Raw genomic sequence first — 22,408 nt, forward strand, 5'->3', positions numbered from 1 at the left:
AGTGATCAGAGAGGGATCTCTGTCCTTACTCTAGCCAATTGAACAATAAGATATAAACATTGATTTTGGGCTTCAGCAATAATTAGTACTCCAAATATTTCATCTCAGTGGAAGGTCTATTTGTCTCCTCTGTTAAGCATTATTTTATGCACGGAGATAGAGCATTGCACAAATCTGCCAGTAGTCCCAGAAGGTGTTCTGTGCTTGGTATGAATGCTGAATTAAGCTCTGAGTTTGTCTAGTAATTTTGTGAAAGATTCTTTGTCCTACAAGATATGTTTTGCTTCTATAACCCACCTGCAGTATAGTGGAGTATTGTATTTTGGCATCGGTTTCTTCGCTCATGAATGCTCTCTTAAATTCTGCCAAGTTTTGCTGGCCATTTTGCATAGTTAGTCTCAAATTTGGAGAAATAACAGTTCTGAATTCTAGTAGAGCGTGTTTCCTGTCTTCCTGGCTGCAATAAGCACTAGTGTTGTCCCAGATGTCTGCAAAAGAGACAACCACATTATTACCTTGCTAGAGTCATTGTGAAGTCTTCTCATTGACTCAGGGAACTCTGGCCCTGTCAACAGAAAACGTTTTTAGTATTTAGTTACAATGTCTCTGTAATAAATTCTCCATCAATTCAACTGGGTCTGTATATCCTTTTCCTGGAGGGGTTCCTAGCACTAATATTTCTGGTGCACATTTGGTTTTCCAACATTTCTAACTGGGAATCAACCATCTGGGAGTTTCTCATTACCACGTTCACTGCTTTCATTCCTTTTGCTACTAGTTTTCTTCAGTGTTAGTGTACTCTGTTATTTGTCTAACCTCTTCACCAGCCCTCCCCCAGAAGTCTCCTTTCTCTTCACTAATTCATAACTTTGACATTACTAGCAAAGAAAAGTATTTTTCTTATTACCAATTTTCCATTAATTTTCAACAACAATTCTCCTTGCTTAGCACTTGCAGGAAGGGCTGTACGCAGGCCTGCCAACAGGCGGCGGGTGGAGGGGGGCAAAGGGGGCAATTGCCGAGGGACCTGGGGGCCCCTGGCCACTGCTGCCGGCAACACAGCAGAGCTAAGGCAGGCTTCCGGCTTGCCCTCACTCCACGCCATTCCTGGAAGTGGCCAGAATGGCCCTACAGCCCCGGGGCAGGGGGTCTCTGCACATTGCCCCCACCCTGAGCGCCAACTCTGCAATGGGAGCTGCAGGGGCGGTGCCTGCGGGCAGCAGCAAGCGAAGACCCCCTGGGCCTCCGTCTAGGAGCCGCTGCCAGATGGATGTGCCGGTTGCTTTTGGGAACTGCCTGAGGTAAGCGCCGACCCCCTGACTCCCTCCTGCAACCCAACCCCTGCCCCAGCCTAGACCCCGCACCCCCTCCTGTACCCAAACTCCCTCCCAGAGCCCGATCCCGCACCCCCTCCCGCACCCAAACTTCCTCCTAGAGTCCGTCCCCTCACCTTCTCCAAACTCCCTCCCAGATCCTGTACCCAGGGGCGGCTCTATGTTTTTTGCTGCCCCAAGCACGGCAGTCAGTTGGCTTTCAGCGGGGCGCCCGCGAGTGGTCAGCTGGTCACGCGGATTCGGCGGCATGCCTGTGGGAGGTCCACCGGTGCCACACCATCGGCGTGCCCACCGCCGAATTGCCGGGACCGGGGGACCTCCCACAGGAGTGCCTCCAAAAGCCGCTTGCCTCCCGCCCTCACAGCGACCAGCAGGCTGCCCCCCGCGGCTTGCCGCCCCAGGCATGCGCTTACTGCGCTGGTGCCTGGAGCCGCCCCTGCCTGTGCCCTCCTCATGCACCCCAACCCCCTGCCCCAGCCTGGTAAAAGTGAGCGAGAGTGGGGGAGAGCAAGCGACAGAGGGAGCAGGGATGGAGTTAGCAGGGGTGGGGGTCTCGGAAGGGGAAGGACAGGGATGTGGCCTCAGGGAAGGGGCGGGGCAGGGGCAGGGCAAGGGCCTCTGGGTTTGCGCAATTAGACAGTTGGCAATTCTATTGGGCAGGCATGTGGCAGCCCTGGCCATGCGGAAGAGCTCACCCAGCAGCGCAGCTGGCAGGTCGCTGAGGCACCAGCCAGAGCAGGGGCAGCACCACCCAAATGTCAGGTGAACCGTGCCCGCATGGGCGCGGCTTGTGTGTGCGTGGGGGCCCATTGACTGTTCTACCCTGGGGCCCAGAATTGCTGTCAGTGGGCCTGCAACAGCTCCAATCAAGAAAGGGGAATTGGAGCTGGCTGAGTAGGCCTGATAGGCAAGTAGGGAACAGCTGCGGCCTCATTAGCCAAGGGCTACATAAAGGCTGGCAGGAAAGAAGGGCAGGGGGGGAGGAAATTAGAGTGAATGGGAGCTTGTATCTGCTGGCTGCAGGAGCTAGCAGTCCTTGAGGCTGTAATATTGAAGCTGTTTATAGCTAGAAGGTGATAGTAATGGATACTGTAAATAAAGAGTATAGGTGATTGCACCAGTGCAGAGGTCTCCGGCTGGTCTGTGGGTGCGGCAGGGACAGAAGCGAGGAGGGCCTAGCAACACCCCATTACAATCTGAAATAATTTAAAAGCAGTGACTGTAGCCTGCCTAGTTCTTGTTTGTTTAAGCTTTGTTTCAAATTATCCAAAGCTATCTGTGCAGCAGGAAAATGTTAGAGATGTAATTAATTCAGTGCATTTGGGGTTTAAGGTCAAGATGTTTGGCATTGATCATAAATGTGGTGACTATTGTTCAGTCCACTCAAAAAGCTGGTGCTAAAAATGTTTTCCTGACACCTCATTCTGACCAAGTTATACATCTCTTCACTTTGGATTCCTCCACTGGCTTCCTCTCAACTTCCATATCATGTAGTAGTTCCTCATGCAGATCTTTGAGGTCACCCACAATGCCACTCCTGTCTACATCTCTTACTACTCTTCATGCCACCCCACGGCTGCTCTAACTTGTCCTGCTACTCACGGCCTCAAGAGGAGCAGTTCTACTATCACTGACATGAAGTGATGTCTGTAAACAGATGATAGGATGGGGAGGTGGCATAGGAACTGCTACAGTGGCTCTACACCACTGGCAGGTCCCCAGGCAGCTGCAGCAAAAAAAAAAATAGGAGCAATGAGAAACTGAGGGAAAAGATTTTGGGGGGACAATAGGGTACTGAATCCTGATAGGGAAAGAGCTGAAGGTACTTAGGCGTTGTTTTGTTCATTTGCATTGCAATGCCTAAGCCCTAGATAGCCTGGTGCCCAGTGGAAATTTCAGCACCAAGATAGGGTCCCAGATCCCCAGCCAGTGCTTGGGGAGAGTTAAGTGCCTAAAAAAGGGATTTTCAGAAGCTAGCCAGCTAAAGGGGGAGTTGCCTAAACTAGCCAGGAGTGAAATGCTAAAGAGATGAATAGGAAGAGGAGAGGGACTTAGGACCCAAGTGGCTGACCAGGTGCACCTGGCTGATGGGACAGATATGGGCACCTCCCTCTGCTCTGCATCCTCCTTTGAGAATCCTCTCCTGGATTTAGACACCTAAGCCAGGTAAGTCACACCAGGTATGTCGACACAGCCCCCCTGCAACGAGCCTCCCAGCCCGGTGCTTCTGTGCGAAAAATAGCCGGGTAGATATTGTGGCTCGGGCTCTGAAGCCCACCTCCACCCCTAGGCTTCAGAGCCCAAGCTGCAGCATCTACACAACTATTTTTAGTGCAGCAGCCTGAGATCTGCAAGTCCAAGTCCGTCAACCTTGTCTGGGAGACTCACTGCTGTGGGCTGTGTAGATATACCCTGAGGGTAACCCACGCCCTAGCAGCTGAAGCCATCTCTCTCCTGCTTGATACCTCTCTCATGCTCACCCTCTGTATCTCGGTGCTCCTGGCTGTGTTAGGCAGAGTGACAGCAGAGCACCCATACATATCTGTGGCCTGCCTCTGGCCCTACTGACACAGGGGCTGTCAGATGACAGGAGTTAGGTGTGCTCTGAGCATGCGTCAGTATCTGGTTCCACTGCCAAGATAGACATGGCCCCACGTAGTTTGAGAATCCCATTTCGGGGGCTTCGGAAAGTGCTCTAAGCAGCTCGCCAGCTGGGGGCAGTATCAGCACTTGCTGGCCAGCAGATACTTAGGTGCCTAGGGGTTGTAGGTGCCTACAGGATTAGGTGGCAGCTGAGTGGTGGCTTTGAAAATGTCAATGCACCCATGGGCTGCATGTGAACACAGCACTAGATGTCCGTTCAGACTTATATACAGCAGTAACAAATAGGTCCAATTCTCTTCTCACACAGGTCTTGTGCTAGTGTAACTTGCCTCATTTCAATAGAGTTACTCCTGATTTACATTGATGCAGAGGTGGAAACCTTTATTTTCATAGATGTTCTGAGTAGACTCAATTGGGCCTTACCTAGCCTATCCCCAAGTCTTTCCAGATTTGTATTTGTAATGTCTGCAGTTCAGCTATCATAGGATTGCAATTGTTGTTTTAGCTACCGAGAGAGAGGGGAAAAATACCTGAAAATTCAAAGGTGTGATTTGTCACAAGAAGAAAACAAATACCACATTCACTCCCACTCATTCCTCATAGTGGTTTTGGGATTCTCTCTCCATACAGCAAAATGATACTCAGATCTATGGTAACAAGAACCATCTGTAGTTAGTTATAACTAGATAGAAGGTTTAGTCTCTCATCAGGACTCAGTTTCTTACACTTCGTCCCACACAAGAGGAAGAAAGTTGTACTTCAAATTCTAATTCATGGAGTGATAGGAAATCAGCATTTATATGCCATGTTCCAAATTTGTGGTGTACTGTATAATTGTACAGCTGCAACACCAGGTACCAGAGGGTTAATGGTACGTTCTTAATTTTATTTTCTTAAAGTATGAGAGTGGTTGATGGTCTGTGTAACTAAACTAAATGTTTTCCCCAGAAGGTAATATGTTAGGACCTGTAAGAAGGGTCTGGATGAGTTCTGCCCTGACATCTAATGACAAACTGGGGGGAAGACTTCAAGAGCAGACCGTATTTGCATGGACACACTCTGCCTTGTGCTCAGCAAATGGAGCTGCTTTGCCAAAGTGATCAGTTTTGGCTAGTTTGGGGTTTATTTTCAGCAAACTATGGCGCTCACTTCCAAATTGTATTTTCCAAAGCATTTTTGTCCAAATTTTCTTCCCAACTACAATTTACAATCTAAAGAACACTTTTTCTCCACACCAGAATCCATCTCCCTCTCTCTAGATCAGGGGTTGGCAACCTTTCAGAAGTGGTGTAGCCGAGCATTCATTCATTCACTTTAATTTAAGGTTTCACATGCCACTAATACATTTTAATGTTTTTAGAAGGTCTTTTTCTATAAGTCTATAATATATAACTAAACTATTGTTGTTGTATGTAAAGTAAATAAGGTTTTTTAAATGTTTAAGAAGCTCCATTTAAAATTAAATTAAAATGCAGAGCCCCTCAGACCGGTGGCCAGGACCAGGGCGGTGTGAGTGCCACTGAAAATCAGCTCACGTACCGCCTTTGGCACGTGTGCCATAAGTTGCCTACATCTGCTCTTGATGAATTATTTAACTTCTCAGCAACACATTTGGAGACATAACTCAAAGACAAGTTGAGAAACAAACAGAAAAATATGTTCAGGGCTTATTTTCAAGAAGTTCAACACTAAACAATGGCTTTAGGGTACTTTTTTTTTTTTTTGGTATTGGTTTAAATATAAATCCAAGAAACCCTGGGATCATCTAGTCTAAATAGGCATAGCTCCATTTTCTTCATGGAACTATTCTGGTTTAAGCTAGCACGTGGCCCTTATGTATACTATATTACACTGTATGTGTATATTTGTGTGTATATATACATACACTATATTAGAAATAGTGTGTGTGGTAACTAACCTTATCCAATAAATGCATCTTACTCATGAAAGTACATGAAAGTAATTTTTTTGCTTTGTAAAACAAGATAACGCAGGCAAAAAAAATTAAAATCTAGGTAAAATTTACAAAGCATAGATTTAAACATCAACACTTTCTTGTGGATAATCTTAAAAACAGCCTTGTTTGAAGGGTGTAGCTACTAGCTTGCGACGTACTTAGTGTCTTATGAAATAGACATTCTTCAGTCTTCCCAACTGCATTAATGCACTCAAGTATCATTTTTACTTGAAGCTGGTAGTATCTTAATGGACTTTAAGTGGTTCCAGAAGTTCCATTAGAAAAGTATGGAATAAGTGAGTGGACAGTTTGCCAAAGACAGGGAAGCCACAGTTTTGAAGCCAACTAGTGTTTTATGTCAAGCACAGTCATTTTAAAAAAGAGAGTGGTGAATTGAAGTAAAAATGACTTAAAGGCTCGGTACTCTACAGAATGTTGCTCTAAATGAAGATAGTGGTATGATCATCAACGTCTGGATAAAATAAAACTCATTTTGAGAACTAAAATAACATTGCTTATTTGAACAATTTCAGTCTTGATAACCAAACCTAAAACTAAAAATTAGAGACTCCAGGGAGGTTTGGAAGAGGGACAAAAGGTTGACAATTTGACAGGAATTTTTCAGCAGATTATTGTGTAAAACTGGCTGTTGAGAGAACAAGAGGTGACACAATACTTAATTGCAAATGTATTGAATGATGATCCCTCTACTGCCTTCAGTGGAGCTATGTGAGGGCTGAGTCTCCGTGTGTATTTGCAAGAAAAATCTAAATCTAGTTTTTCATTTTGGCAGGTGTTTTTCCCTTAAACTAGTTTCAGACATTACTGAAGATCATAATAATACCAACATGTTTTGGCTCTTATAAAATCTGTTCTCTTGCATGTAATACTTTCTACTATTGGCCACCTTCCTATTCATTAACCTAGTAGTGAATTATATACACTAGTGTTTATTTAGATAATTGAGTAAGCTTCCTGTTTATAGGGTAACAAACCAATTACCAGGCCAAACAAAAGCAGAGGCCAGAGGATGAGGTACTGAGGTTACTGTATAATTATTAATCAGCTAACAGGAAGCACTCTCAAGTAGATGGTAGTGATTCTCTGAACTGTTTAATAACTACATTTTTGTATGGGGAGGGATACAACTGGTCTTGAAATGGTTGTTTAGAAACAGCAGTGTTTCTTCTGTTGGCAGGATGAAGCTAAAGCAGAGATGGGCCACGTTTGTTGCGCAAGTCATTAGGGTGAGTTCTGATGACAGCAGTGAATTAGAGTGCAGAGACTTGCATTGTGTATAGTTACAGAAATGAGCATGTATTTGTGAGTCAGTAAACATAAACTTCTTTGTTCTGATTGGCTAAAACCATTTCACTTCAATATAATTTACCATTGACAATGGGCACAACAACCATTAGTAAGAATGAATTCCAAAGTGTGCATTGAGAGAATAGATTCCCAAAACATAGAAGGAAACCCACAATGTGACTTACTAAGATGTCAGTTATTCTAGATTCCTTACTAAATTAGGTGTTTTATATTCCAGCTTTTATGATATTTGTGGCACTATTTAAGTATATACATTGAAAATACCACTCTGAAGTCTGCTCTACTGTCACGCTACATTCTGTTTTGAAAACAGAAGAGAAGTAGTTTTTATAAATACTTGTCAAACAAAAGGCTAAATTAGAATTAAGTAATTTTTTTGAAATAAACAAGCAGCTTGACATTAAACTTTGATTCCAAAATAAAGCTCAGAGTTTCAGGAAATCCTTTGAAAACTGCTTTCAAAATGGACAGCCTCTGAGATGGCTCTTGGTGGTCCCTCACTAAAGCTACAGCTGTCTGAGACCCCCTGTGGATCTATGTGTGCATATGGTGCACTGATCTTACCAGATAACAAAGATGATCTAGGAGCTCCTTAGTGAACAAAATTAAACACTGCAGGTCAAATGGAAATCAATTACAAGCTGTGCTGAGGACCATGGAAGTCAACACAGGCTCTCACCCATGAACTGGGCTGTAGGCAATCAAATGTTAGGTCAGTTGAGGTCAAGCCTATGGCTTTGTATATCCATTTTTCACTCAGTATAGGGTAGGAAACTATAAACATATGAGACAGTGGGTGCAGCTAATTAATTACTCAGAAATGGGAACAGAGCCAGTGCTGATCATATTGTGCCAGGAACCCCCCTCCCTCTGCCCACCCCCCCAAAAAAATCTAGAAAGCAAAATACCGCTGCTTAAAATGAAAACAAACTTAGTCATATCTGGAAGAACAAAAATAATACTGTGATGCTGCATTTTACACTGTGTAGTGCATTTTGTGCTTGGCACACTTTTGTACTGAAATATTTGCATCTGTTTTCTATGTGAAGTTGTGCACCGAACTCCGTTAATGCGTCTCTGAACATTGTAGTCTACATCAATACATACAGTGCTTTATGTTAAAAAGGAAGCATTTCTTCCATCATGACAATAACCATGGGTAGGATTGTCAAAAATGCCTAAGTGAATTAGAAGCACAAGACCCATTGACTTAATGGCATTTATGGTCCTAAACCACTTAGGTGCTTTTGAAAATCCCATCCCGTATCTTCAAAAGTTGTGATATTTTTATTATCCCTAGAGGGCAGTTTTGAGGTAAGGCAGTATTAATGCAATAAAAGTCATGTTTCATTTTAAAGTATAAACTGTGGTTATGTCTAGTAGTTTTCTATTACACACATATGTTGTGTACCAAAACATCCAGCCTGAAGGATTATATTATTAGTTTAGACTTTGGTTATCCCAGGCTTCACGTCTGTGTGTATAAATCTGTTGCACAAAAGCATATGTATACTCTCTCCTGTTTAGATTGCAATCTCCTAGGAGCATGGAATTTGTATTTTGTGCCTTGTACCACCCTGAGATGCAATTGACTTTTAACAAATAAATAATAAGCAGTAATGCTTTTAACAGAAAGCACATTAGAGGTGATTTTGTATGATCTGATGCAGCTGAACTTTGTTCTGAAGTCTTACAGCAGGTTTTTATCCTTAATGCAACATGGAATTAAAACAATAATACCAGTGCAGTCCAAATAAAGTAAACAATACTTTTTTATACTCATTAAGATTTCTACAGTACACTGTTATTTTGTAGAGAGAGAGTGCATTACATCTCTTGAAATTATTTCACATACATAAGGTCATAGTGCCCTCTTTGAAGATTACATTGGCCAGGAGCCCCAAGGAGCAAATCTAACCTGAATAAAATGGAATGGATTAAAGGCATTCACATCTTAAATACAGACATGTGGCCCAAGGAAGTAATAGGTCACAGCATTAGTATCCCACCTTCATCCCAGCAGCCTAGTTGCAATGCATGCTAGGATCAGTAGTCTCCATTCATTTCATCTTTTAATGACAGATGAGCGTCTGTAGGCCAAATTATGGAATTTTATGGCCTGCATCTGACCCACAGAGAACGTTTTCACCACTGCTAGAGGAGGTAATAATTTATTTTTTGGTTTTAACATTTAAGAACAAAATTTTAATAGAAATCTGAAATGTAATCATTTTTCCAAAAGTGGATGAAGATTAATGAAATAACCTCTCTCTCTGCAGCAGTAATTCCCCTAAACAATGTGAAATATTAGAGAGACAAGGCAGGTGAGGTAATATCTTTTACTAAACCAACTTCTGTTGGTGGAAGGTACAAGCTTTTGAGCTATACAGAGCTCTTCAGAAATATTGTGAAAACACTGACAAATACTGCGGTATTAGTTTAACATTAAATATAAGTGGGCAGCTATTATAAAAGTCACTTGCAGTTTTTTTTAATACTAATGAATGAGTATGGAAAAGCTGAAAATATGCTGTTTCTATGTAATTGTCAAGAGCAGAAGTAGTTCTAGCAGGTGGCTCTTAGCACCCTCTCTACTTAAGTTTCATTTATAGATATATTCATGTTGTGTTGAAACATACACTTTTTTGGCTAAAATTTTCTATGCTTGGGTTCTTCTTCTTCGAGTGATTGCTCCTATGCATTCCATGTAGGTGTGCGCGCCGCGCGTGCACGGCTCTTCGGAACATTTTTACCCTAGCAACTCCGGCGGGCCAGCTGGGCGCCCCCTGGAGTGGCGCCGCCATGGCGCTGGATATATACCCCAGCCAGCCCGACCGCTCCTCAGTTCCTTCTTACCGCCCGTGACGGCCAGTTGGAACAGTGGAGTGCTCTTTTACCTCCACAGCCCTAGCGTTTCTCCATTCTTCTCTGTACATAGTTGGTTAACTTAGTTTAGTAGTTAGATTAGTTGAATAAGTTTAGTTAGTTATAGTATAATAGGGGAATTAGAGGGGTTCGCCCCTCTTCTTCCACAACCGGTGTGGGCTCATGCCCAAGGCACCGGGGTTTAAGCCCTGTGCGGCTTGCCAGCGGCACATGCTTGTGGGCGACCCGCACGACTCCTGCCTGCGCTGCCTCGGGGAATCTCACAGGACAGATAAGTGCCCGATCTGCACGGCGTTTAAGCCGCGCACCAGAAAGGAGCGAGACTCTCGCCTCAAGCAGCTCCTTACGGAGGTGGCACTTCAGCCTCCCGCGCCATCCCCGGCGGCACCGAAACCGTCCTCGGCGCGCAGCGCACCAGCGGCACCGAGCCGCCCCGGTACCGACACTGCTAGATCTGTGCAGACGGCACCGACGTCCCGGCACCGTTCCCTCTCTCCACCAAGGAAGCGGAAAACGGCGCACTCGGCTCCTAAGCCTCCTGCTTCGGGACAGCTTACCCAGCCATCACCGGCACCTCTGGCACCGGCTGTGGTAGTGCACAAGCCGTGCACGGTTCCGTTGACTCTGGCACCTCAAGAGCCGTCGAGTCCGGTACCTCCCTGCTCCCCAGTGCCAACCACGGTCGAGCTGCATCTCCCGTCCATGCCCGAGACATTCTCGACGGCGAGAGAGCTCATCGAGCTCACAGAGGCACCGAGCCTCCGGCCCCCGGCACCGCCGGTGCGGGCTGTTCAGTCAGCGGGCAAGCCGGCCATGATGCGGCCCCCTTCCCCTGACGGACAGGATAGACGGCGCTCCAGGACTCGGTCTCACTCCCGGTCCCGAAGACGGTCACCGTCGCGCCGCTCCAGGTCCCGGCACCGCTCTCCATCGCGGTACCGTTCACCATCTCGACGCCGGTCACAGTCCCGGTACCGCTCAACATCGCGGTACCGGTCGCACTCCCTGAGACGCTCCCGGTCCCGATCACCGTCCCGTCGCCACCGCAGGAAGTCCGAGTCCCGGCACCGGTCCCGGCACCGTGACTCCAGCCGGTTGAGATCCCGGTCGAGCTCCCGGCACCGGTCGAGCTCCCGGCACCGCGGCAGTCGATGGTCTCGCTCGCCATCTCGGTACCGCGACGACCGGCACCGACCCTCGGCACCGTCCGGGGACAGGCTGCCAGCTTCGACGGCGCAGTCCGTCAGCGCCTCCGCACCGCCGTGGCCATCCCGTCACTCATCGGTCGCTTCGCGGGCAGACAGCTATGGCCATCTCCAGGTGGCCCCGCACGGACAAGTCCACGGGGCACAGCAGTGGGGTTTTTGGGTCCCCTGGGCCCAATACGAAGCTCAAGGGCTACCTTGCCCTCAGCGGACCCTAGCCTCCGAACGCAGAGTGCCGGAGGCCACTGTCAGCAGGCCACCCCCATCACCGGGTGAGGCCCAGTTACCGCCTGATCCCGCGGAGCATCCACGGTCCGAGTCAGCTGCCCACCCCATCGAGGACCCACCTGCGGAGGCGGTGGTCCAAGGTCTGTCCTTGTCATCTTCACCAGACGAGGCGGTGGCGGGGGCTTCTACGGCAGACCCTCTGCCTATTGACTTGCGGGCCCACCAGGACCTTCTTCGCCGGGTGGCGAAGGCTATCGACCTACCGGTAGCGGAGGTCACTGAGGACGAGGACCCGGTGACAAATGCGATTGGAGCGGAGGCTCCAGTGCGGGTGGCCTTGCCATTCATCCGCACTATCCAGAAAAACGCCACTACCATCTGGCAGTCACCGGCGTCCGTCCCTCCCACCGCCCGCGGTGTCGAAAGAAAGTACTCCGTCCCCCCCACGAGATACGAGTACTTATATACCCATCCTGCACCAGACTCGCTCGTGGTCCAGTCGGTCAACGACAGGGAAAGGCATGGTCAGCCAGCCCCTGCGCCGAAGTCCAAGGAAGCGAGGCGCATGGATCTGTTGGGCCAAAAGGTCTATTCGGCAGGGGGTCTCCAGCTCCGAATCACCAACCAGATGGCCCTCCTCGCCAGATACACCTTTGACATCTTGGTGTCCCTGGCGAAATTCACAGAGCTGATCCCAACAGCCTCGCGCCAGGAGTTCACGGCCCTCCTGGAAGAGGGCAAGAAGTCCTCCAGGTCCTCCATCCAGGCCGCTCTAGACTCCGCGGACTCAGGTGCTAGAACCCTGGCCTCAGGAGTAACCATGAGGCGCATCTCCTGGTTGCAGTCCTCCACATTGCCACCGGAGGTGCAGTACACCTTGCAGGACCTACCCTTCGACACTCAGGGTCTGTTTTCTGAAAAGACGGATTCCAGAATTCAGACCCTGAAGGACGGTCGCATAGCCATTCACACTCTGGGTATGCACACACCGGCTACCCAGCGAAGGTCCTTTCGGCAGCAACCCTACCGGCCCTTTAACCAGCCTAGGTCGCGACCCTACAATAGCAGGAGTCCCGGCCTGAGTCGCCGTAGACCGTCGGGCAACAGGCACAACCAGGGCCAGGCGCCTTCCAAGGCCCCTCAAGGACCCAAACAGGCCTTTTGATGGGACGCCCGAGGGCGGCCCATCAGTCTCTGTACCGGATCCTTCCCGTTTATTTTACAACCGCCTTTCCCATTTTCTTCCGGCGTGGTCCCAAATAACATCGGACAGCTGGGTGCTTCGTACAATCCAGTCTGGTTACCGCCTTCAATTTGTTTCGCCCCCTCCTTCCCACCCGCCTTCCCTGTCCCTCTTCAGGGACCCCCTCTCACGAGCAATTCCTCCTACAAGAGGTCGAGACTCTGTTGAGCTTGGGTGCCATAGAGGAGGTGCCACACGACATGCGGGGCAGGGGATTCTATTCCCGATATTTTCTCATCCCCAAGGCGAAAGGAGGTCTTCGACCCATATTGGACCTCCGGGAGCTCAACGCGTATGTGCTCAAGCTCAAGTTTCGCATGGTCACCCTGGGGACCATCATTCCCTCCCTGGATCCGGGAGACTGGTTTGCCGCCCTCGATATGAAGGACGCGTACTTCCATATCGCCATTTACCCTCCCCATCGACGCTACCTGCGTTTTGTGGTCAACGGTGCGCACTACCAGTTTGCGGTGCTACCCTTCGGCCTGTCCACCGCTCCGAGGGTCTTCACCAAATGCATGGCAGTAGTTGCTGCAGCCCTCCGCCGTCATCGCATTCATGTATACCCATATCTCGACGACTGGCTGGTTCGCGGGACATCCCGACAGCTGGTAAAGGACCAGATGTCAGAGATACTATCCCTGTTTCGGTCCCTCGGCCTTCTTATCAATGCCGAGAAGTCCACTCTAGCTCCATCACAGCGGGTGGAGTTCATCGGAGCGGTCCTCTACTCCACTTTGGCCAGGGCCTGCCTCCCACGCTCTCGGCACCAGACGATGGTATCCATCATCCAGGACCTTCTCACCTTTCCCACGATGATGGTTCGGTCCTGCCTGCGCCTCCTGGGCCACATGGCGTCCTGTACGTTCGTCACGGCGTACGCAAGGCTCCGCCTTCGCCCCTTTCAATCTTGGCTGGCGTCGGTATACCGCCCGCACCGCGACTCAGTAGACATGGTAGTCACCGTCACAAAGCCGACACTTGCGTCACTCAGCTGGTGGCTGAACCCGGAGGTCATGTGTGCAGGAGTCCCGTTCCGTCCTCTTCGCCCATCCGTCACCTTGACCACGGATGCCTCGGCGTTGGGATGGGGGGCTCACCTGGGCGACCTTCACACCCAGGGTCTCTGGTCCCCCCAAGAGCTCGCTCTCCACATCAACGTCCAGGAGCTGCGAGCGATCCAACTAGCGTGTCACACCTTCCACGCCCGTCTGCAAGGCCGCTGCGTGGCAGTCTTCACAGACAACACGACGGCAATGTTCTACGTGAACAAGCAGGGCGGAGCCCGCTCCTCCCTCCTCTGCACGGAAGCGAGGCTCCTGTGGGACTTCTGCGTGACCCACTCCATTCACCCGGAAGCTTCATTTCTTCCAGGAGTGCAGAACACGCTGGCCGACCATCTCAGCAGGTCGTTCCTCTCACAGGAGTGGTCTCTTCGCCCGGATGTGGTGCACACAATTTTCCGGAGGTGGGGGTTTCCCCAGATAGACCTGTTTGCCTCCAAGGAGAACAGGAAGTGCCATCTGTTTTGCTCCTACCGGGGTCGCTTGCCAGGCTCCCTGTCGGACGCATTCCTCTGCTCCTGGACGGATCACCTCCTCTATGCCTTTCCTCCGTTCCCGCTTGTACACCGAGTGCTACTGAAGCTTCGGAGGGACAGGGCCCACGTCATGCTCGTCGCTCCGGCCTGGCCGAGGCAGCACTGGTACACCCTGCTGCTCGAGCTCTCCGTTCGGGATCCCATGCCCCTCCCGTTATGGCCGGACCTCATCACGCAGGACTTCGGCAGGCTCTGTCACCCGAACCTACAGTCCCTCCATCTTACAGCTTGGTACCTGCGTGGCTGACCCACGCAGAGAGGGACTGTTCGGAGGCAGTGCAGCAAGTCCTGCTAGAGAGCAGAAAGCCTTCCACTCGCTCCACCTACCTTGCGAAATGGAAGCGTTTCGCGCTCTGGTGTGATCAACGAGGCCTCAATCCCTTCGTAGTCCCTATCCCTACCATCCTGGACTACCTCTGGTACCTTAAGGAGCAAGGTCTGGCGGTCTCCTCCTTGAAGGTGCACCTGGCAGCAGTGTCCGCCTTTCGTCCATCCATGGGAGGTCGGTCCATCTTCTCCAACCAGATGGTCTCCCGCTTCCTTAAAGGCCTGGACCGCTTATACCCGCCGGTACGGCGTCCTTCCCCGACCTGGGATTTAAACCTCGTTCTGGCCAAGCTGATGGGACCGCCCTTTGAGCCCCTGGCCACATGCTCTCTGCTCTCTCTCTCCTGGAAGACGTCCTTCTTCGTCGCGATTACCTCGGCAAGGCGAGTCTCTGAGCTTCGTGCCCTAACGGATAGTCCACCGTACACAGTCTTCCACGGAGACAAGGTGCAGCTTCGACCACACCCGGCCTTCCTCCCTAAGGTGGTGTCGGCCTTTCACCTTAATCAGGAGATCTTCCTCCCGGTCTTCTTCCCGAAGCCGCACACTTCACCTTGTGAGCAACAGCTTCACACCCTGGACGTCCGCAGGGCCCTCGCTTTTTATATCAAGCGGACGAAGCCCTTCCGGCATTTGACCCAGCTGTTTGTAGCAGTTGCCGACCGCATGAAAGGCGAGCCGGTCTCCTCGCAGCGGATTTCCTCCTGGGTGACGGCATGTATCCGGACATGCTACGAGCTTGCTCGCGTGCCACCATGCCGCCTCACCGCTCACTCGACGAGGGCGCACGCCTCGTCGGCCGCCTTCCTGGCCCATGTCCCCATCCAGGACATCTGTAAAGCGGCCACCGGGTCTTCTGTCCACACCTTCGCTTCCCACTACGCGTTGGTGCAGCAATCCAGAGACGATGCAGCCTTCGGCTCAGCAGTCTTACACTCTGCCATGTCTCACTCCGACCCCACCGCCTAGGTAAGGCTTGGGAATCACCTACATGGAATGCATAGGAGCAATCACTCGAAGAAGAAAAGACAGTTACTCACCGTAGTAACTGTTGTTCTTCGAGATGTGTTGCTCCTATCCATTCCAGACCCGCCCTTCTTCCCCACTGTCGGAGTAGCCGGCAAGAAGGAACTGAGGAGCGGTCGGGCCGGCTGGGGTATATATCCAGCGCCATGGCGGCGCCACTCCAGGGGGCACCCAGCCGGCCCGCCGGAGTTGCTAGGGTAAAAATGTTCCGAAGAGCCGTGCACGCGCGGCGCGCACACCTACATGGAATGGATAGGAGCAACACATCTCGAAGAACAACAGTTACTACGGTGAGTAACCGTCTTTTCCTGAAGGTGTGAGACTTCCTTGGAAAGGTCAGCAATAATGTGAAAAGTCTGCTTAAACCAAGAAAAGAGAGGAAATTTAATTTTTAGAGTTAAATTCTCCTCAAAATCACTTCATCTGATTTTCACTTCACCCAGGATGGAAAAAATGCACTTTTCTCATCTTTAAAAAAAAAAAAAATCCTAACCAAACTCTTCAAAACACAGCAAGTGCAAAACATGGCTGTAGTTTGAAAGGGGAAACCGGGAGTGGATTTGTAGATGTCTTCAATGAGGACTACCATCTTTATTTGGTTTGGACAGAAATGAGGCTTTCATTTAATAAGATATACCTGTATCATTTGAGATTGAGCTTGCATAGAAGGCTCAGGTTAAGGAAATGCTCTATCTTAAAGACAGAAGCCAATTGCAAAATCTAGATTTGGATGTACTCCATATGTGCGTGGTCTGAAATAACCCAGATCTGTTAATCTTCAGGGCTTGCATCAAAGCCCACCATTTTTTTCCTAGATTTTGAGAAGGAAGGGATATGCTGAGGGTGCAGATTTGTGCCTCGAGAGCTGTGATTTGTGGATGGAGTAGGTTTTCTTTCTTTTTCTGGGCTTGTTTTGTACATTTATTTTTGTTGGAGTGGAGTGGTTGTATTTTTCATATATGGTAATCGTGCCTGGAGTCTTTTATGTCTTGTTTAAATCTATATAAACAATTACCATTTCCCCCTACCCAAAATTAATGAATATGCTGATCTGAAGTTCTGGTTCTGAGCTCTCTTTCTATTGAAAAAGCTTATTTTCTTGAAGGACAAGAATATGTTTTTTTAAATACCACACATTTTATCTTGATTAAATAAAAAACGTGCATCAGCTTGCTGCAGGATTTGGCACCAAATACTTTTTTATGATCCATCCACAGACAATAAATTAAAGGTTATTTCTAAGGTCACCTTTTCTATAAGGTTATTGAGGATTCTGCAAGATCACTGAGAACATTGGCTATTTGTAATGTTTGTACTAAACTTGCACAATCAGCCTGGGGAAAAATTAGAAGCTATGTCAACATATTTGGTATGAACACCTCAAAGAAATCAAATAATAAAACAAGAAATAACTTTTGAGACCACTAAGCAGTCCCAAAGGCCTTCCAGCTTGTCTGCTGACACCTTGTGTTTGACCTGCTAAATCCAATTTTCTTTAAAGTACAAAAGTTTACAGTTTGCTTTTAATAAAATTTGCTCCTCTTGTCAATCTGCAGGATTCTTGATTCCCACTAGACTTTTTCCTTGATGTGTTACAATAATGCAATGGCCAACAGGAAAAGAAGTTCCAGAAATAAATGCAGGGCCGCCCGGGGGCAGGGGGGGCAAGTGGGGTAATTTGCCCCAGGCCCCGGGCCCCACAGGGGCCCCCACGAGAGTTTTTCAGGGCCCCTGGAGTGGGGTCCTTCACTCGCTCCAGGGGCCCCAAAAAACTCTCGCGGGGCCTGGGCCCCCGGAGCTTCTTCCGCTCCGGGTCTTCGGCGGCGGGGGGCCCTTCCGCCCTGGGGCGGAAGGACCGCCCGCTGCTGAATTACCGGCGAAGCAGGACTCGCCGCCGAATTACCGCTGAAGCGGGGGACCCCCACCACCGAAGACCCCAGGCCCTCTGAATCCTCTGGGCAGCCCTGAATAAATGCACCTGATGCATACTTCAAAGAAATGAAATGGGATTTTAAAATAAATGCACAGTTGTGTGGGTAAAAGTGTAAGCAATGTCTGCTCTGTGTGGCACTCTATCCCTCTCTAGTGGTGGCTAGGCCAGCTAGAAATTGATGAGCCTGCTACAGCCTTGGTTAGTAGAGCTCAGGCAGTTGAGGCGTGTACATGAGCTCAAGAGATCCCAGATTTGATCCCTGCTGCCCATGATCAACCAAGGAAGCATCCGCATTACACAAGGAAAATGGATTTTAAGGATAGAATCTATGTTAAGCTAGTTAAGTTTCTATTTGTGGGGGTGGAATGATGAATAACATTATTACCTCTGACACACTGTAATATCAAAAGGGGCCAGATTTTGCTTTTAGAGGCTCTTGCAGGGTTTACACTGAGTTCTGTAGTAGCCCTGTACAAGTACATGCATGTAGGCTGGACCCTGGGATATGCCTTGAAAGGGAAGGGGGTGTAAGAAGGTGAATTGAAATCTTTTCTGGAAAGGTGGTGACAGGGTGCAGGGGCGTGGAGGTTTTTGGAGGCCTATGAAGTATTAAGGAAGAAGAAAGAGACTAACAGCATAGTCAGGGAGTAACAGGAACAGAATTGTGCTGGAAGCCTCCGGGGAGGGGCTTGGAGAAGGAGAAAGCCAAGGGTCTGGCTGAGATGGTATGTGAATAGTCTCTGCTACAGAGTCACCTCTTCAGACCCACCTGTGAGATCTCTTTATTTTAGCTGGTCTGTGACCTTGGGTGTCCCAGCTCCCATTAAACCTCATTAAGTCTCACTTTGGTTCAAAGACAGGACTAAGATCTGTCCAACGTGGTTCTTCTTGTGAAATCTGACGAGTATCCTCATTTGCCCAGCTCATGTCTGTCCGTCAGTCAAATCCTTCCTTATACCAAAATATATGGACCTGACACAGTGGAGCTCTGATACTCTCAGTGGTCCTGGCTGCCATGTATGGCATTAACTCCATGTGTTAAAAACTGTCAGCTTTGTTTGATTATAAATTCAGTTCTAAAATCTCACTTCTTGATTAGATTAAATTTGTTCCAGAATATAAAAATCTTTCACTATATTATAGACTAATCTCTTCCAAAACAGGTTTTTTTTTAAATCAGACTTTTTATATAAACAGACTTAGCCCAGCATCTTAAACCAGCTGCTGTTTACACTTATTATTTTAAAATGTCAGAAGTGATGTTTCTAAAATGTTAAAAATAGAAGAATTGCTTCCCAGGTGGAATTGAGGCCTGTGGGTCAAGTTCCAGCTCAGAACATCATTCTATGGTTGGAATATAAATCCCTGAAACTAGAGCATTTTAAATAAAATTGTTGTGATTGCAAAGTGAAATATATGCTGTATGAAACAGCAATGTCTGAAACCATGACTTACAACCTAGAAAAGGTTAGCACAGCTCTTGTTGTCTTAAACTATGTTTGCCTCCTGATTATCTCCTCCCAGGGGAGTCCTAGGTCATGAATCCAATTGTAAATGCTGTTGGAATGGGGTCCCATTACCCAGTTACGGTTGTAGTGAAGATGGGGCTTTAGATGACATAGATGTACATTCTCTTCCCCCACCCCCATGACTGTGATAGAAACTTTTGAATGGTAAATTTTGCACACTAGAATTTTTGTTGATTTAATGGAGAGAATCTATAATTATTTACTGGTATATTGTTAAACACTTTTTTTCTTTGTAGGGAGCTATATGGCAAAACCGAAATAACATTTTCTGGTCTTGGTGGTTTTGTCAGACAAGAGACTCGGGCCTCTACAGTACCATATAGTATCCAGTTGTTCAAAATATATATTTGAGGTGACTGCTGGTGGGTCAAAGCTTTTGTGGGGAGGTGTTCAAAGCAGTCCAAGTGTTTTAACTTCATTTTAACCAGGAAAGGGACAACAGGGCCCCTTGAGGTTTTAGTAGCTTATTCATTATATTTGTAGTGTAAATGGGTTCTCAGGCTTGTGAGGCCTGGCACCCAACTCTGAATAGGTGGGTGAGGTGATGTGCTAGGTAAAGAGCTTGTGCTCAAACAGTAGCTAGTCAATCAGTGTTTATCCACATTTAGTTCAGTGCCCACTTGAGTTAGCAAAAACATCTGACTTTAAAGTAGTTAAAGAAGTTGGAGTGTGGGATGATGATATTTTATTTGTAAAGTAGGCACAGTCTGTTAAATTGATTAAGGTCCCTGCGGTGGTGTGGACCCAGCAGTTCCCAGAAAGGTAGAGAAATGTGTTACTCAGAATTGTCTAAGGCCGACCTTCACCACTCCCCTCTTTCACTGTGGCTTGAACACAGATTTTGATGGGGTTTTTTTTTGGTAAACATAGCTTCAAAATGTAGCTCTTTATACAGAGTACATAAGCAACTAGCTTCCTCTTAAACAGCAAGCTGGGGATTTCCAGGTGACAAAAGCTATTTTTTAGCCAGCCCTATGCCACTCCTCTTCCAACTCACAGTGTAGAGATTGTATTGGTGTGGGGTGTATAGCCAAAGCATGTGGTGTTCAGCAGTCCCCTGCCGGTGAATGTCCCCTTAGAGCCACTGTAGCCAAAGCAGAGTTAAGAACAATCTTGAGACCTAGCAATTCAGGGCTGCTCTAAACTATGTCTGGACTCAAACCAGGACCCCTATAGCTTCCAGGATTGCAGTTCCCCCATATTTCCTATGCCTAGTTTCCATTGGGTGCAGCAGATTATTGAGCAGCCATATATTTTAACTGGTAGCAGAATGAGGCCCTCTACACTGCAAAAACAACCCCCCAGACAAGTTAGGAGACTTGATTTCAACATGGTTGAAAACATTTTGGCCTTGAAATGTAGATGGAACTAACCTTTGTTTTTAGCCATGCCCCTGAATCATACTAATATTTTATTGTACAGTACATATGATCATTTCTGTCTGCTGATGGTTATGTGTAAGAGTATATTATAGCCTTTTACTGTATAGTGATATAAAGAATATTGATGGCAGGGTGGATGACTGGGGTTTATTTTAAAACCAATTTCTATTTTAATATTAGATACATTGTTTTTTTATAGTCACTGCATTCTACTTTAGGCTAAGAAGCCTCTGCTGCAACCACATTATTTTGGTCAATCGCCAAATCATTTAAGCTCTTGTTTTTCCTATAGCCCTTATCTTGGATCGTTATTCAATATGTGATGCTGAGGCAAAAGTTTTAACAGGACACTGAACCAGCTATCCCTTGGTGGAAATTCCACTGAGCTCTGCCTTCATTTATTTAATTCATTGCAACTACTTATCTGTTAATTGACCATTTATAATCCAATGGAACCGTAACAATGACCTATGCATTAAAATGAAAGTAATGGAGTATCAGCCTGACATGGAAATAGCCCACCTTGAGAGCACTGACATAACGACTGCCCCACTGGATTAGAGAAGATATGGTTTATATTAGTGACCTGAAGAAAGTTCATACCCTCTGGGAAAAGTTTGTTCCATGGAATGGCAGTGTGATTAATGGCTTATTTACAGCACTGACATCCAGGCTGTCAGAACTCTTCATCAGCCTTTGATGTAAAACACACTAAGAGGCCCTAGGTCATTCTTATCTGCTTAGACGAGAGAAATCAGAAATGAAGAATGGTTGAGTATGGTTAACATATTGGCACTAACACTCTCCACTAAGGAAACAATGCGAGAGAGCTACAAGGTCATTTACTTCACTGGCCTGAATGGTGAAACCATACGGCTGAAGTAGGTAATATTTCATTCCACTTTTATGCATGATCTAGCAAAGGAACAGCATAACAAGGCACATGGTCAAGGAACAGATGGATGCTTGCATCAAGTACACTGAGAGGTATGAATCTTAAGGCCAGATGCACCAAGCACTGAAGAAGTGTATGTTCCTCAGTACAATATGAATGCATGTCCTGATGTGAGTTTATTCTAATGTGTGTTTATGGGCATTTCCATAGTATTCAGCACCATGACGCTTATATATGAAAAGACTTCCTCCTCATCATCGGTTCAGTATAGTCTGCTGGCCGAGTTTACTGAGGGATAGTAGGATTTTCTGAAAGCCTCCTTGAAGAAAGCTGCCACGTGCGCATGAACTCACTTATTCCATTGTTCTAGTGGACCATGAGGTTAGTGGGCTAGTGCTGAAATAGCTTCAATCATTCCTTTCAGAGGAGTATGGATGGGAATCTGCTCCTTGGCCTCCAGAACAATTGCCACAGGGATCCATCCTTTCCCCTGTACCACTGCATAGCTAATGAATATGAATCCTCTAGGAGAAATGTTAATACAATGTGGACAGAAATGTCAGAAATGTGCAGATGATATCCCCGGCTCTATCTCACCTTCACAAGGGATGTGAACATGGCTAAGATATCAGCAATATGCATGATTTCCCAGCTCTTGAGGATCCTGGTCAAAATAGTATCTGGATGAAGAGCAGCTGGATGAAGCTGAATCCAGAGAAGAATGAGAGTAATGCTACTTATTGGATTTAGACATAATCATGGTGATCCGTGTACTCATGACTTGCAGACTTGATTATTGTAATGGAATGTTCACAGGAATGAAACTATTGACTTTAAAAAGCTCCTCCAGCTGGTTCAAAATACAGTAGCTTGCTTACTTGCAACACAGACTTCCAAGAGCATATTATGCTGAGGTACCACTCTTTCACG

At 47.5% G+C, this 22,408-nt stretch overlaps 1 protein-coding gene across 1 annotated transcript in view; it reads left to right on the forward strand.

Moving 5' to 3' along the window:
* The window catches only part of LNX1 (ligand of numb-protein X 1), a 287,249-nt gene that overhangs the window by 5,634 nt on the left and 259,207 nt on the right, over positions 1-22,408 (forward strand). The window contains exon 2 of the mRNA XM_045018143.1: positions 7,094-7,142. The gene's annotated coding sequence lies outside the window, so the exon portion shown is untranslated. The remainder of the gene's footprint in view (positions 1-7,093; positions 7,143-22,408) is intronic.

The sequence above is a fragment of the Mauremys mutica genome, chromosome 5, assembly GCF_020497125.1.
Source record: "Mauremys mutica isolate MM-2020 ecotype Southern chromosome 5, ASM2049712v1, whole genome shotgun sequence".
NCBI classification, from domain to species: domain Eukaryota; kingdom Metazoa; phylum Chordata; order Testudines; family Geoemydidae; genus Mauremys; species Mauremys mutica.